Source organism: Tachypleus tridentatus, chromosome 12, assembly GCF_004210375.1.
Source record: "Tachypleus tridentatus isolate NWPU-2018 chromosome 12, ASM421037v1, whole genome shotgun sequence".
Classification (NCBI taxonomy): Eukaryota; Metazoa; Arthropoda; class Merostomata; order Xiphosura; family Limulidae; genus Tachypleus; species Tachypleus tridentatus.
In genome coordinates, this window is record NC_134836.1 from 45,605,767 (window position 1) to 45,619,612 (window position 13,846).

The 13,846-nt window shown below is 33.2% G+C and overlaps 1 long non-coding RNA gene across 6 annotated transcripts in view; it reads left to right on the top strand.

The window, feature by feature from the left end:
• The window catches only part of LOC143233175 (uncharacterized), an 85,425-nt gene that overhangs the window by 24,715 nt on the left and 46,864 nt on the right, over window positions 1-13,846 (top strand). For 2 of the 6 annotated variants that reach the window (XR_013018011.1, XR_013018015.1), the window contains exon 2: window positions 7,692-8,099. This is a non-coding gene — a long non-coding RNA (uncharacterized LOC143233175). The remainder of the gene's footprint in view (window positions 1-7,691; window positions 8,100-13,846) is intronic. The other 4 variants (XR_013018013.1, XR_013018016.1, XR_013018012.1 and 1 more) reach the window with 3 other exon arrangements.

The following is a 13,846-nucleotide window of genomic DNA, read 5'->3' on the forward strand; positions in this document are numbered from 1 at the left end:
CGATTTTTTTCTAAAACTTGTTATTTGCGTCTTCACTTGGAACATTAATGCTATCGACATTCGCTTACTGTCAGAATATATATATTTTTTTAATTTATCGAAGGCACCCCTATTAGTGAAACCACCTAAAAGTGGTGAGATAATACGCCCTCTACTCTGATGGATAAGCGGTATGATTATGAAAATGAAATTTGGGGATTTTATCAATACTGTTGGTACTGCACGGACAAACCTTAGTTTTGCGCAACAACACGTTGAGACACAAACATGTTTCATCTCAACTTAAACTCTACCAAGTAGTCTTCCAAGTAAAAAAACCAACAACAAGAACATTACTCTAGAGGAACAGTATTTTTAATTCCCACTAAAGATATGTCTAGAAATAAATATATTTTATTTATTGTTATTATTCATTTAATTATAACTTTAAAGAATAATAAACTTTAGGTTAATCATATGAATATATTACTTAGCCTTTATATATGTTACATGTATTTAGGTAGGGTTTTGTATACATAATTATCGTCACTTCTTGCTGTAATATTGAATTAATTCTTGTGTTAATATATTAATTTCAAAACTTACAGTTTGTATGTGTTTCGTCTGTTACAGCTTCATAATGTGTTTTTAGAAACACAGTAAAATTAAATACTGCATAGGTTTCCAACTATTTATTTTGTATCTTTAACTATGTTTGGAATCAGGTGATTGAAGAGTTACACAATATATAATCGCTTCCAGAAACTGCATAATTAAATGTTTGCTGTTTTCTAAACACACAGTTTAAATGTCTTGGTTATCACTTGAACTACCCACTTTTGTTTTGGTTTTCTTACAATGATTTTGAACTGAGTCTAATCTAATCACTGTAGGTAGTGAGTTGTGTATTACGACTATTTTTAATTTTAAACCATTGTAACCACTTTGAGCTTGATGTATTTTTTTGCATTTCTTTTTAAAATCCTGCTATGTTATTATCACTTACAGATTGTGCATTTTTTTAACTTTGGAGTTTTTTATGAAACTGCTGGCACTATTTAATTTGTTTGCTTGTTGTAAAAAAAAAGAAGAAAGGACAGTTTATTTAAACAATACTTAATACTGTCGAACGAGCAAGATCTTCAGGGGAGCTGGAATGTAATAGCATTCAGCCATTTTTGTGTCACCAACTGTTTAATTTTGATGCTATACACAGTAAACTATTTACTCTACGTATACTTAACACCATAACAGGACATGCAGCGTAAAATTACAATAATTTATACCAGTCAACTTGTAATAAAACATAAATACTGATATTACAAAGTGTATAAGAAAAGGTGGGATAGGATGTCTAATAGGAAACAACTGCTACACATTGATAAATCAAAGAGTTGGTTGTAATGTTATTAAAGGTAAAGGACATAATTCACAGTAAACACATAACAGAGTCTATTTTCACCGAACATAATTATAGCACACCCAGCCTTACCCAAAGGCGACAAAGACACTCCATGTCTTTAATCTAAAGTCACTATACAATCAAGAACCATCGCGGAAGCAACGTGGAGTTATGGAAGGTAATACATACGGTGTAATTAAGTTATACAACAGGAGTGTCAGGCAGTATGCCAAAGATGTAATTTTGAAACCTACTTTTAGGTCAGTACTTGCTGTAATTGTCAGTTAAAACCAAGATAGTGTTCTAAATTAAAAGCAATGAAAGCTAGCGAAGGAGAAGGAAGTTGGCGTGTTATATAAATCATTATTTACTGAATAACTGAGGAAATACAACATCTAGATATACATAAATGGTAGTGCTTGTTCTCAAGTAAATTTGATTCCAGAACGAACTAACCGATTAGTAATCAAGTGACCTATTTTCTGTGGAAATGCACGTGACCGGAAGCACTGAACTGCGATGAAGAACTGTTAACGCATTAGGGGAACATATCACTTAATTCCCCCCCTCTTCCTCTTTAGTTCCAATAAGCCCACTGCAGGGAGTTTCTTCCATTGATAAACTTGATATCTTGTAGTCTCTGAAAGGCCAAATCTTTTTTACTGTAAATATTTTTTGTCATTCGATACACAGAGTTGAAGGTTTATCCGAAACTAAGTTTATAAGAACTTTTTTTGTCGGTACTTTTTTTTGTAATTGATCACGTGATTCTGGATAAATAAACACTCGTTTATATATTACCACTATTCAATATTCAACTTCAAGAAATCTACAAGTTGTTAAATAGAACGCAACACTTCAGAAACAATTCATTTTTTTAAAATTGTATATGTTTAGTATACTAACAAATAATATGTTTATTTACACCTCTATAGGGTTTCTTTAGATTTGAAGAAAAACGTAGAAATAATGTTGTTGTTTTTTTACTGGAAAAGAGATAATAATGTAAGAGCTAATTTGGCAAATAATATTCTTACTTACATATATCTAAAATAACACAGTGCTCTGGGACTAAATTCTGTGTCCACCGCTGGTACAGCGGAAAGTCTATGGATTTACAACACTAAAATCAGAGGTTAGATTCCTCTCGATAGACTCAGCAGATAGCCCGATGTGGCTTTGCTGTAAGAAAACATACATACACGCAATTCCTTCTTTATTCACTGCATTGTTATGTATTAATAAAGACATACAAAACAGATAAACTGAAAACGATGAAAATAATTAGCAGTTAACAATCGCCTCATACGTTTCACTCTGTCTTATAAATATACATATTATATTATTATTATTATGATATCTTGAATAAAATTACGGTTTAAATGAACTGACAAAATATAATATTTGTGCTTGTTGTATTTATCAGGAGGTTTTTCTGGAACTTAAAAACAGTCTCGTTTGAAGTCTTACGTACGACTGTTGCTTTGCTAAAAGATATTCATTCAGTAAACCGATTAAAGTTTTTATTACATATAGAACATCCACATTTCACGACGCAAAACTTTTACTTCTTACCGTGTGAAGACGACGTTACTAATCGACTTTCATACATATGTGTATGTAAATATGTTGCTATTGTTTTATCCAATGTTACAAGAACGGCGTTTTTTTTAAAATATGGAATGCGAAACACCTGATCAGTCTATCCCATTTTCTTGAAGTATGTTATTTAAAATGTACTAATATATATATATATATACTAATTTTAAAATCAATTTCGGCGAAAATTGTTTGGATTGGTTGTTTTGAATTACACGCAAAGCTATTCGAGGGGGCTATCTGCGCTAGCCGTCCCTAATTTAGCAGTGTAATAGTAGAGGGAAGGCAGAGTCATCACTACCACCGCCAGCTCTTGGGCTACTCTTTTACCAACGAATAGTGGGATTGACCGTCACATTATAACGCCATCACGGCTGGGAGGGCGAGCATGTTTGTTGCGACCGGGATTCGAACCCGTGACCCTCAGATTATGAGTCTGGTTCTTTAACCACCTGGCCATGCCAGGCCACAAAAATTGTGCAATAGAATGTTCAGTGTCAATAGGTTGAAAATAAACTGTTTAACTCTTTTTTTAGCAGAAGATGGCGCTTATCTTTTAAATCCTCTTTAACCTCATGTTTGTTATTGACCAGTAAGTGTGAACATAAAGTATGTTTTTAATATCGATTAATAATATAAGTAAGTTAACGTTTAGCTTTATATAAACTAGTTGCAAAATATAGTTGGAATATAAAAGAAAAAATAATAAAAGATTAAAGAGTGGCATTACAATGGAACAGCTGTGATAAATGCTTTTATCTATTTCACTAGACCCGGCATGAACAAGTGTGTTAAGGCGTTCGAATCCCGGTCACACCAAACATGCTCGCCCTTTCAGCCATGTGGGTGTTATAACGTGACGGTCAATCCCACTATTCGTTGGTAAAAGAGTAGCGCAAGAGGTGGCGGTGGGTGGTGATGACTAGCTGCCTTCCCTCTACTCTTAATTAGGGACACTGCTAAATTAGGGACGGCTAGCGCAGATAGCCCTCTTGCAGCTTTGCGCGAAATTAAAACAAAACAAAACTATCTCACTACTATTAATTCAGTTTTGTTTAACTATCATTTACAATTTTTCATAGTCAGACCTCGATTATTTTGACTAAAGATACATGGGTTTTACCAAACACCTTTTACGCTTTCGAATGTGAACGCGAAATAAGAATAACAGTCAATCCCGCTATTGGTTACGAGTTGCTCTTCAGAGGGCTGCTATATTGGTAAAATCGTAAGGGGGGGGAGCAAGATTCAGTCTCAGTTTCTGTATAAATTTCTATGGCGTTTTGGAATTCACACATAAATTGTAATAGCTACGAAAGTGTCAGAGGGTTATAAGGAACACATAAAAGAGGGATGAATTTTGTATTTGTAATTTGAATATATTAACATTAGTAATTTCCCATAAACAAAGACCATTAAACAGACGTTTTACGTTTTTTTAAAAAGAAGAAGATTTAAGATTGGGTAGAGTGTCCACCCCTCTCCACCCCGAATTAGCATCAATGGTGCAGTTTGTTTTTTCATCTGATCCGCAGTTCAAAATTATAAAAGGTTACGCCTGAGCCTGAGATGTATCCGATTTCGTCATCTATAGCTATTTTAGATTGAATATACTTATTTAATTACTATCATAGTTAAATAATAAAAACGTTATCAAAGAAACATCGAAACTACAACAAAAAACCGCATTTGTGTTCAATATTTAGCTACAAGCTAAACGGTAATAAGAAACACTTCCAGTATGGGCATGGCCCATTATTAGCGTGGTTGGGCTATAAATCTCAATGTTCGTGGTTCGCAACCCGTTGTTTCAAAGACACATTCCACATGTCGCTTTTAATTATGGTGACAATCAAATTCCACTATTTGATGTTTTATGAATTTCGTGCAAAGCTACTCGAGGACTATCTACGATAGGCGTCCCTAATTTAGCAGTGTAAGACTAGAGGGAAGTTATCACCACCCATCGTCAACTCTTGGGCTACTCTTTTACCAACGAATAGTGGGATTGGCCGTACCATTATAACGCTCCCACGGCTGGGAGGGCGAGCATGTTTCGTGTGACCCTCAGATTACGAGTCGCACGCCTTAACACGCTTGGCCATGCCGGGCCCTCCACTATTTGATAAGACAAGAGTTGGCGGTGGATGTTTTTCTTCTAATTATCTAATATGTGAGCTTATACAAAGGATCGGATATATTTAGCTTTTCGCGAAATTCTAAAATAAAACATGGAAATACTTCAAGGATTGTTTTATAAGATGATATTCTTAAACAAGCAATAAGCACAGAAAAACGTAGTATTTAAACTTCCCAGTGAGACAATGGTAAGTTTACGGCCTTATAGCCCTAGGATCCGAGGCTAGACTTCTCGTTATGAACAGTGTGTTTGTTTGTTTGTTTGTTTTGAATTTCGCGCAAAGCAACTCGAGGGCTATCTGCGCTAGCCGTTCCTAACTTAGCAGTGTAAGACAAGAGGGAAGGCAGCTAGTCATCACCACCCACCTCCTGTGCTAATCTTTTACCAACGAATAGTTGGATTGTACGTCACATTATAACGCTCCCTGAAAAGGCGAGCATATTTGGTGCGACGGGGATGCGAACCCGCGACCCTCAGATATGAACAGTGTGAGAATAGTCAGTTATGTAACTTGTTGATAAAAATAAAAATACACTACAAGCAAATACATCTAATTATTGTTTCAGCAAAAATTCCCAAAACTAATTCGACGCAACTAAGCTTACATTTATCGGCCCGGCATGGCCAGGTGGATTAAGATGTGCGACTCGTAATCCCAGGGTCGCGGGTTCGCATCTCCGTCGTGCAAAAGATGCTCGCCCTTTTAGCCATGGGAGCGTTATAATGTGATGGTCAATCCCACTCTTCGTTAGTAAAAGAGTAGTCCAAGAGTTGGCGGTGGGTGGTGATGGCTAGCTGCCTTCCCTCTAGTCTTACACTGCAAAATGAGGGACGGCTAGCGCAGATAGCCCTCGAGTAGCTTTGCGCGAAATTCAAAACAAACTTACATTTATCCACTGTGTATAAATGAAATGTACTTACATTTAACAAGGTCGCTTTTTTAATCTGGACATAGTTAACAGCTACATGAATTATTTTAATGTTCATTTGCTGTTTCCTATAATTATTATTATGTTGCTTTTGAGAAGTTGAAAATATTCGAAACATAATAAATCCACCTTCAATATTTAAAGAAAACGGGTTAAAACCTTGCGGTATGGAATCAACCACGATTGTATTAAGGTATGCGATGTTAGCCCTACTTTCATTTTATTTATTTTTTTCGATTCATTCTCCATTCTGGGACAGAATTACAATTTAGAATATTTTACCATGTCGCGAATAAAACCAGCTCTTGACAATAAGGTGGGTGCACTACCACTACATTTGCAACTGTATAATGCTAAAGAAAATAGCACAACATGGACTTCGATCTTGAATATTAGGTGGACTAAAAACTTGACTCCAACAGATAAAAATGCACTTTATCTAAGCTTACGTTGCTTAATATTTATTTAGGTGAATTTCCGATAAAATATTACTTCTAAAGTACCAGAGTGAAGCCTTTTACAAAAGCCCCTTGAACCACCAGAAATACAAATGTTATTGTTCATTCGTACCCAGATAACACAGAAAACTCCTCTTGAGAAACCACAGTAAATGGAAGTATTGATATTAGAGAAACTAGTTTCGACACATTTGTGCGTCCTCGGTCTCACGTTGTCTTATGGCAAAATGTACCGAAACAAGTTTCTCTTAAAATCAAAACCTTTTGGCAGTTTGTTCCGTTTACTGTGGCTTACACTAACTGGTACACCTGATATTGTGTTCCTTTCTTTTAGAACACTGTATTGAAACACACACACCCATAAAGGACCAAATAATTTAAACAAAAAGGATTTAAACATAATGAAGATTTATATACGTAACGCCCAGAAAGATCAAATAAATTTAGTTTAGAAATTATTTGTTTTGTGGTTAATGGTAGGAGTTTTTAATTCGGCTCAATTTTATATATAATTTGTTTGTTGCATGTGCACTTGAAACGTAGTTTAAAGTTAATATTATTTCTTTAAACAAATCTAGTTGCTGACGAATCACCCGCTAGTACAGCGGTAAGTCTACGGATTTACAACGCTAAAATCAAGGGGTTCGATTCCATTCGGTGGACTCCGCAGATAGTCTTATATGGCTTTGTTATAAGAAAAACACGCACACACACTTGCCGACGATATGGTTTTGAAAAATTTTAGTAATCTTCTTGCCACAAAGGCGGCAAAGTACAACATAATATATTTTTTTAAATCTTATCTACTGTAGAAGCTGTTGATATAAAGATATTTGATTTATATATGTATATAAAATGAAGACAACCAGAATGATTAACAAGACGCAACTGTATTCAATTTTTTGAATTATTCTAAGTCATATATTTTTTTAAATATATATAAAACCCCTATGTTTTCCACCCCATCTGTGTCTCTGTCTCTAACTAACTTGTATTCGAAGTCACACATACATTCCTGTATGAGTTAGTTACACACAATATGAGGATTAAACCAGAGAAATCCAGCATGATCAGAGGGAACCTTTATAGAAAAATCAACTTAAAAAAAAGATATTTCTGTCAACCACTAGTGAGGAGTTACCATTTTCATAAATGCTTATTCTCTCTCTTTTTTCCCCCCCTAGGGTAGGAGCCCGGGCTGGAATGTAGCTCATAGATCTCAGGGTCGACCCCACCCATCCTGACGAATCTCCATCTCTATGTTGATAGTTCTGGCGCAGACATGGCGTGTAGCTTTCCTTTCTGTCATCTCTCCAGACCTTCCTCGGTACGTACCTACTGAAGATTAGCTAAATGACCGCTTGCTAGTCCACGTGGCGTGACCCCTGTGCGCAGTTGTCAGCTTGGATCTGTGTGTCAAGCCAGTTGGACCCACAACAACAGGGATTTATTGAAGTGAAACGAAAATAGAATAACGGTAGTTATGTGGTGCATATGTCCCGTTTCTTACACATGGAAGAATCTGTCGATAACGGCAATTTCAAGTAATTGTTTACAGGTAGTTTCTTTCACGCCTGCCTTAACCATCAGACGTGAGTAAACCTATGTTTCCATTATTGTTGCGCAACATAGTTATTAGTAATGATACCACACTTTTATATTTTATTCACATAAACATCATTGTTTAGTCAATCCCAAATGTGATTGAACATTTCATCTATCACATCAAACAGGCACGATGATTTTACTGAATTTAATTAATTTACAGTTTCAAGGAGATGTCGTGTGCAATGTCTTTAGAACAGGCAGTTAGCACAAAATTTGGCCAAATGATTAAATAATAGTATATCTGTGTTAACTTGGAAGTGGATAAATGTGCAAGCTTGCCTTTTTATCTTAAAGAAGTTGAATGAAAAAAAAATTTTACGTAATATAGACAAGTATTTTATTTACAGCAATACCATGTAGCAGTTGACTTTAAATAAAACACGATACGACAATTTCTTTTAAAAACTAATTGTAAACACAATTCTAACCTATTAAGTTAACATGAACCTTATGCTTGTATTAGCAATTTGTGAGCTTTGGCTACTAACCAATCTTAAACTTACTTACTTATTTGTGTATTTCTATAAATCTCATTGCATTTTCGGTACCTTTTATTTTGTTTTTACGCTATTTAAACTTTTCTTTATGAAAATATACATTCAGCGCCATTTATTTGTGTAGTTAATACATGAAATCGTTGGTATTTGGTGAAATTACAGAAGTGACTAAAATTAAAACAGTTGTACGTTTCCCAAATATTCTGTTTAGTAACACTATGGTTTCTCCAGACGATGTCTTTACTGACGAAGCAATGGTTGTAATAAATGAAATATTGGTGAAACGTATTGCTGTTTCTCAGTTCCATTCATTTCTTGTTTACAGTGGTGACCTGAGAAAAGAACTATCTAGAACTAAACTAAGGAATGAGTAAATATCATATTAATCATTGTGTTATAGCAAATAACTACATGTGTTATAAGTGGAGTATTACGTTTGATTAGGCGAGGATAAAACGAGTTGTCTATCGAGAAACGATTGGTAAAGTGCTGTTACGATTGACAAATAAGAGGTATTATATATATATATATATGAAGAGAAAAAACGGACAAAAATTTTTATGTGTGAATTGACAACTGAGTAATGTTATGTGCGTATTGACAACTGAGTAATGTTATGTGCGTATTGAGAGGGAAGGCAGATAAGAAGTTTCATTTGTAAATGGACAGCTAAGTGGTGATATGTATAGAAAGATATCGGAATGCGAAGTGTTGTGTATGAATTGATGTATCAGATGTTACACATTGAGATAAAATGTTAAAGAGAAGCACACATGTAATGTTCAGGTACTTTTTGTTATATGTTGTTAAGCACTGAGCTGCTTAGTGGGCTATATCTTGCTCTCACAACCAGAAGTATGAAAATCAGATTTTTAGCGTTATAAGTTCAGAGGCTTACTATAGAGTTTCCAGAGGGGGTAGGGTGTCATATGTTTAAATGGAACTAATAAGATTAAGTATTTCCCACATTATTATAATTAAATGAAAGTTTTCTTTTATTTTTAAAGGAAGACCATTGTATTTCATTAATTTTAATAAAAATATATTCAATTTGACTAATTCATTTAGTTTATTCAATACTTGAAATTTCTCGAAATCAAAGAGAAAACATCAACGACATAATTTATTAATTTCACACTGGCGAAATTCAAAGCTAAAAAAAAAGAAAATTAGATATTAAGGATATTAACTGTAGCCGTAATTCAGTAATATTGCTTCACATTTTCAAATATATTTTATATGATGTTCAAGTGTTAAAATGTTAACGAACATTTTGATTCCATAGTTATTTACATGGAAAATTTATTTAGTGAATTAATCAATGCTCTAATGTTTAGATTATTCAGGGACTTGTGGAAATAATTTTAGAGTGGAAACCTGTGCTTTATTTCTTATTAGGGTTAAATTTGATGATGTAAGAAATAGAGTAAATTAAAATATCATGTTATTTTCCATTCAACTGAACATACGTAAATCATCTTCAGGTTCCCTTCTTCACGACCTTGTAAATGTAAACAGGTCTATCATAACAAAAAAAAAAACAAACACAAAACATTATGTGACAATTTAAGTCTCAGATTTTCACAGTAGATAAAAACGTGATTCGCTGTGTTTTGTTTATTAATTTAAGACGATTCCACTACTTATTTAAAGGATTTTATAATCTCACAGTATTAATGACTTAATGTATGTTTTTTACATGCTTTTAAAATGCTATCAAGGTTATTGTTGCATTTCTTTATTTACTGAAAACTATAAAATAATTATACCCATGTTTTTTTTTACTTAATTATTACTGTTATATATTTTCGTGCTAAGATACTTGTATTGAAGTATAGTATCGTAAGTACATTCTAATTCATAAGTATTTGAAATCGAACTTCCATTTTCAGAGACGAGTATTTTCAACAGTTTTATTTAAAAAAAGGTCTCAACATTTTTATTCACGAAGTTTTAACCAGTTGTTATTGATGGTAAATGATCTATTTTATTTTGCAAGATGAGAAAATTGACAATAACAGTACATAGTTTATTTAAACTTATTAAGGTTAAATAGTTTATTTAAATTGCGTGCTGTTGAGGTACCTTTTATCACTTTGTAACACTAAACTCCATATATCGCTTACAATTTACTATGTTTATATTTTGCACACAGTGTGAAATGGTTTACACCGTAACCTAGATTTGAATTACGGAATTCAGTGGACAAGCAGTACTTTCAGACTATAAGATTATGTTTTGATACAGAGCATAGTAATCAACTTTATAGTCTAGTTATTTCTGACTTTGTATATGATTGCATACATAAATGAACGTCTTAAATGAGTCCACCAGAAAAAAAAATGTGAATTTCTTCATTCTTTTTCATTGTTTCTCTTTTTTATTTGATCATATAAAATATTGTGACTTCTCTTTTGAATGTGTTTGAACTTCCTTGATAAGTGTTATCTGTTCGTTTGATTTTTCGAACCTAAGTGGAATGCAATTTTTTTGTTTCAAAACAAGAAATATATATATATATATTTAATCTAAAATCTCAAATAAGACTTTTTAACGAACATCATATGACTTAATGAAGTCGTGGTTTAAAAATTTCGATTGATAATCAGTTCGATTAGTTGTTTTTTTATCAAGTTTCAATGGTAAAGTATTTGTTCACAACGATCTTGATGACTCCAAAATAATCCTCACATAAGGTGAAGCTCATTGTGTGCACTACAAGAATAAAATAATAATCATTTACATTAAACCATTCCTTAATAAGTTGAATTTCAACTTATGTCACGTTCACAGCTTCAATAATGTTCACGAAGGGTTCTTGAAATTTAACCTCATATATCAGCCCCTTCTCAACAGTTGTTACTTAGATATTCTGATATGTCATGATGTACTGTATGAAGATGTTTATTAAAAACTAGTTCCAATACTCCAACCTATGGTTTGGAGTTATAGCTAATAATGAAGAAAATTCAATATTATTATTATTAATATTAATAATATTAAAATCATCTTCCCCCTCAAAAAGTAATACCATAAAAGTCAAAATATTACAATAGAATAACAAATAAATTTGCTGAAGTGCCTTGGGATAATCATGTTACATATATATATAAGAAAAAAACTGTTGTCTTTTTTTATTATCAAATAGCAACCTTTTCGAGAAAATCTAAGCGCATACAATATCGTTTCTATTAATTCTTTGGATATGACATTGAAGTGTTGTTATTTCCTAGTGAACACAAAACTATACAACGAGCAGTCTGTGCTCTACCCATCACTGGTATTGAAACCCGGTTTCTAGCAGTACAAGTCCGCAGGCATACTGCTGTCCCACTGATAGGGGGGCGACATTGATGTGAAAGATTTCATTGTTTTTTTCCTGTCTATTTCCAATAAGAGACATACTCATTCATATAATGATCTTTGATCACTGATCCCATCTTTTTTTTCTTCTGCATACACGGATGCTGAAAAAACATTTTATTAAATAAAACAAAACACCAGACAGCTGTGAGAATTTCTCAGTATTGTTATCTTGATGATGTTAATAAAATGTTCAATAAAACTTTTTTTTTTCATTCAAACGTTAAATATTTTTCGAAACAATCCTGCACGACATGTTTCGACTTGGGAGTTTTTTCTTGTTTTGTTTCTGCTCTAAAGCTTAAAAAATGTGTTTTTCACATTTTAAAAACACCGCTTTAAACCAAATAAATCACTTAAGATTGCAAAAATAGTTAAAGTCAATCCGTTTATCGTTGGCAGGATGAAGTTACATAACTGAGTTTATTGAATGCTAGATAAATGAATAGATTCTGTATATAGTTTAGGTTATTTAGTTACGTTTTAAATTACTTTTCCTGCTCTATGGTCATGCATGTTTTAAATTTAGTGTTCTTACATTTCTTCTCTGGTTATCGTCTTGCTCTAGTCCATATTCCATTTCCCTTCTGAAATCTAATATTTATATAAACATACATTATATAGATACTTGTATATATAATTTAATGGAAGGAAGTTCTCCTGTGGCCACTCACTTTATAAAATAAACCGTGTCAGAAGACAATGATAGTAGTGTCTGAAAAAAACCCAAAAAAAAACCATTAAGGATTTATTTTTGAAAGAAGTCATTATTGTGTATAGAAGTAAACTGATTAATGTACATTAACAGTTATTTTTAGTTATCTTATATTGCATGTAAAAATAAGGCAAAAATTTTAAATCAAAAAATAATTTCATTTTACCATTACACAGGTTAAAGGTGTTACCAACAGAATTGCTATGGAACTAAATAGTGAGCTTTTACAACACCTGTTGTTGTGTCAGGCGATAGGAAAATGTTACACTGAATATGTACTGCTTTCATAATTTAACACATTCACACACAAATAAACAACTCAAATAATCCCTCATGCTTTCTGTACTCTTGTTTTTCTTTACAAACCTGGTCTTGCCTTATTCGGTTATGAACTCTTTTTATAAATGACCTTAAAATTTGATTCTTATGATAGTGTAATGTTTTTCTTATGTATTTACAAGTTCAATTTGTGACCGTTCCTGATAAAGAAGTTCGACATTAAACCTCTTAACAATTACATAGGTTTTATTACGCTTTGTGCAACTATTAAGTAAACACATTATCCCTGATTTTCCAACTTGAATTCATATTTAATACTTTATATAACAAATATTTCAGTAGTCCCACGGGGGTAGTTCACGTTAGAAAATAGAAGCACGAACCGATCAGAAACAAGGGCCAATCTCTGAGAACTTCGCAGAAACCTGAGCGACTCAGTGTTTCGTCGCGTGAATGAGAACCCCTCCTCTGGAGCAATTTTAACGAAGCTGGCGACTTGAATGGCAGGCGAGTTTGGCGGGAAACCTGGTTGGCCAAGAACATCGTAGATGGTTCAGCCTCATTATTGCTATAACAGTAACATAAGCTGCCATATTAGCTGTAATATTTCACATAATTGCTGATTCCTTACTGGGTCTTTTGTTGTATGTGATTTGCCCAATAATGTATTTCTTCTTCGCGTTCGATTGAAATATTGTTTCAGCCTTGTCGCAATTACTGTTTTCTTTTATCAGGACGAAAGATTGGTGGCGCTGATATTTTATTTCGGTTGTTATTGTCTCATTGTCAATCCCAGAAAGATAATGAATATAAAAAAACAACAACAAATGAATGTCTTACTAAAAACAATTTTTAAATATTAATATTCTAAAAGCTA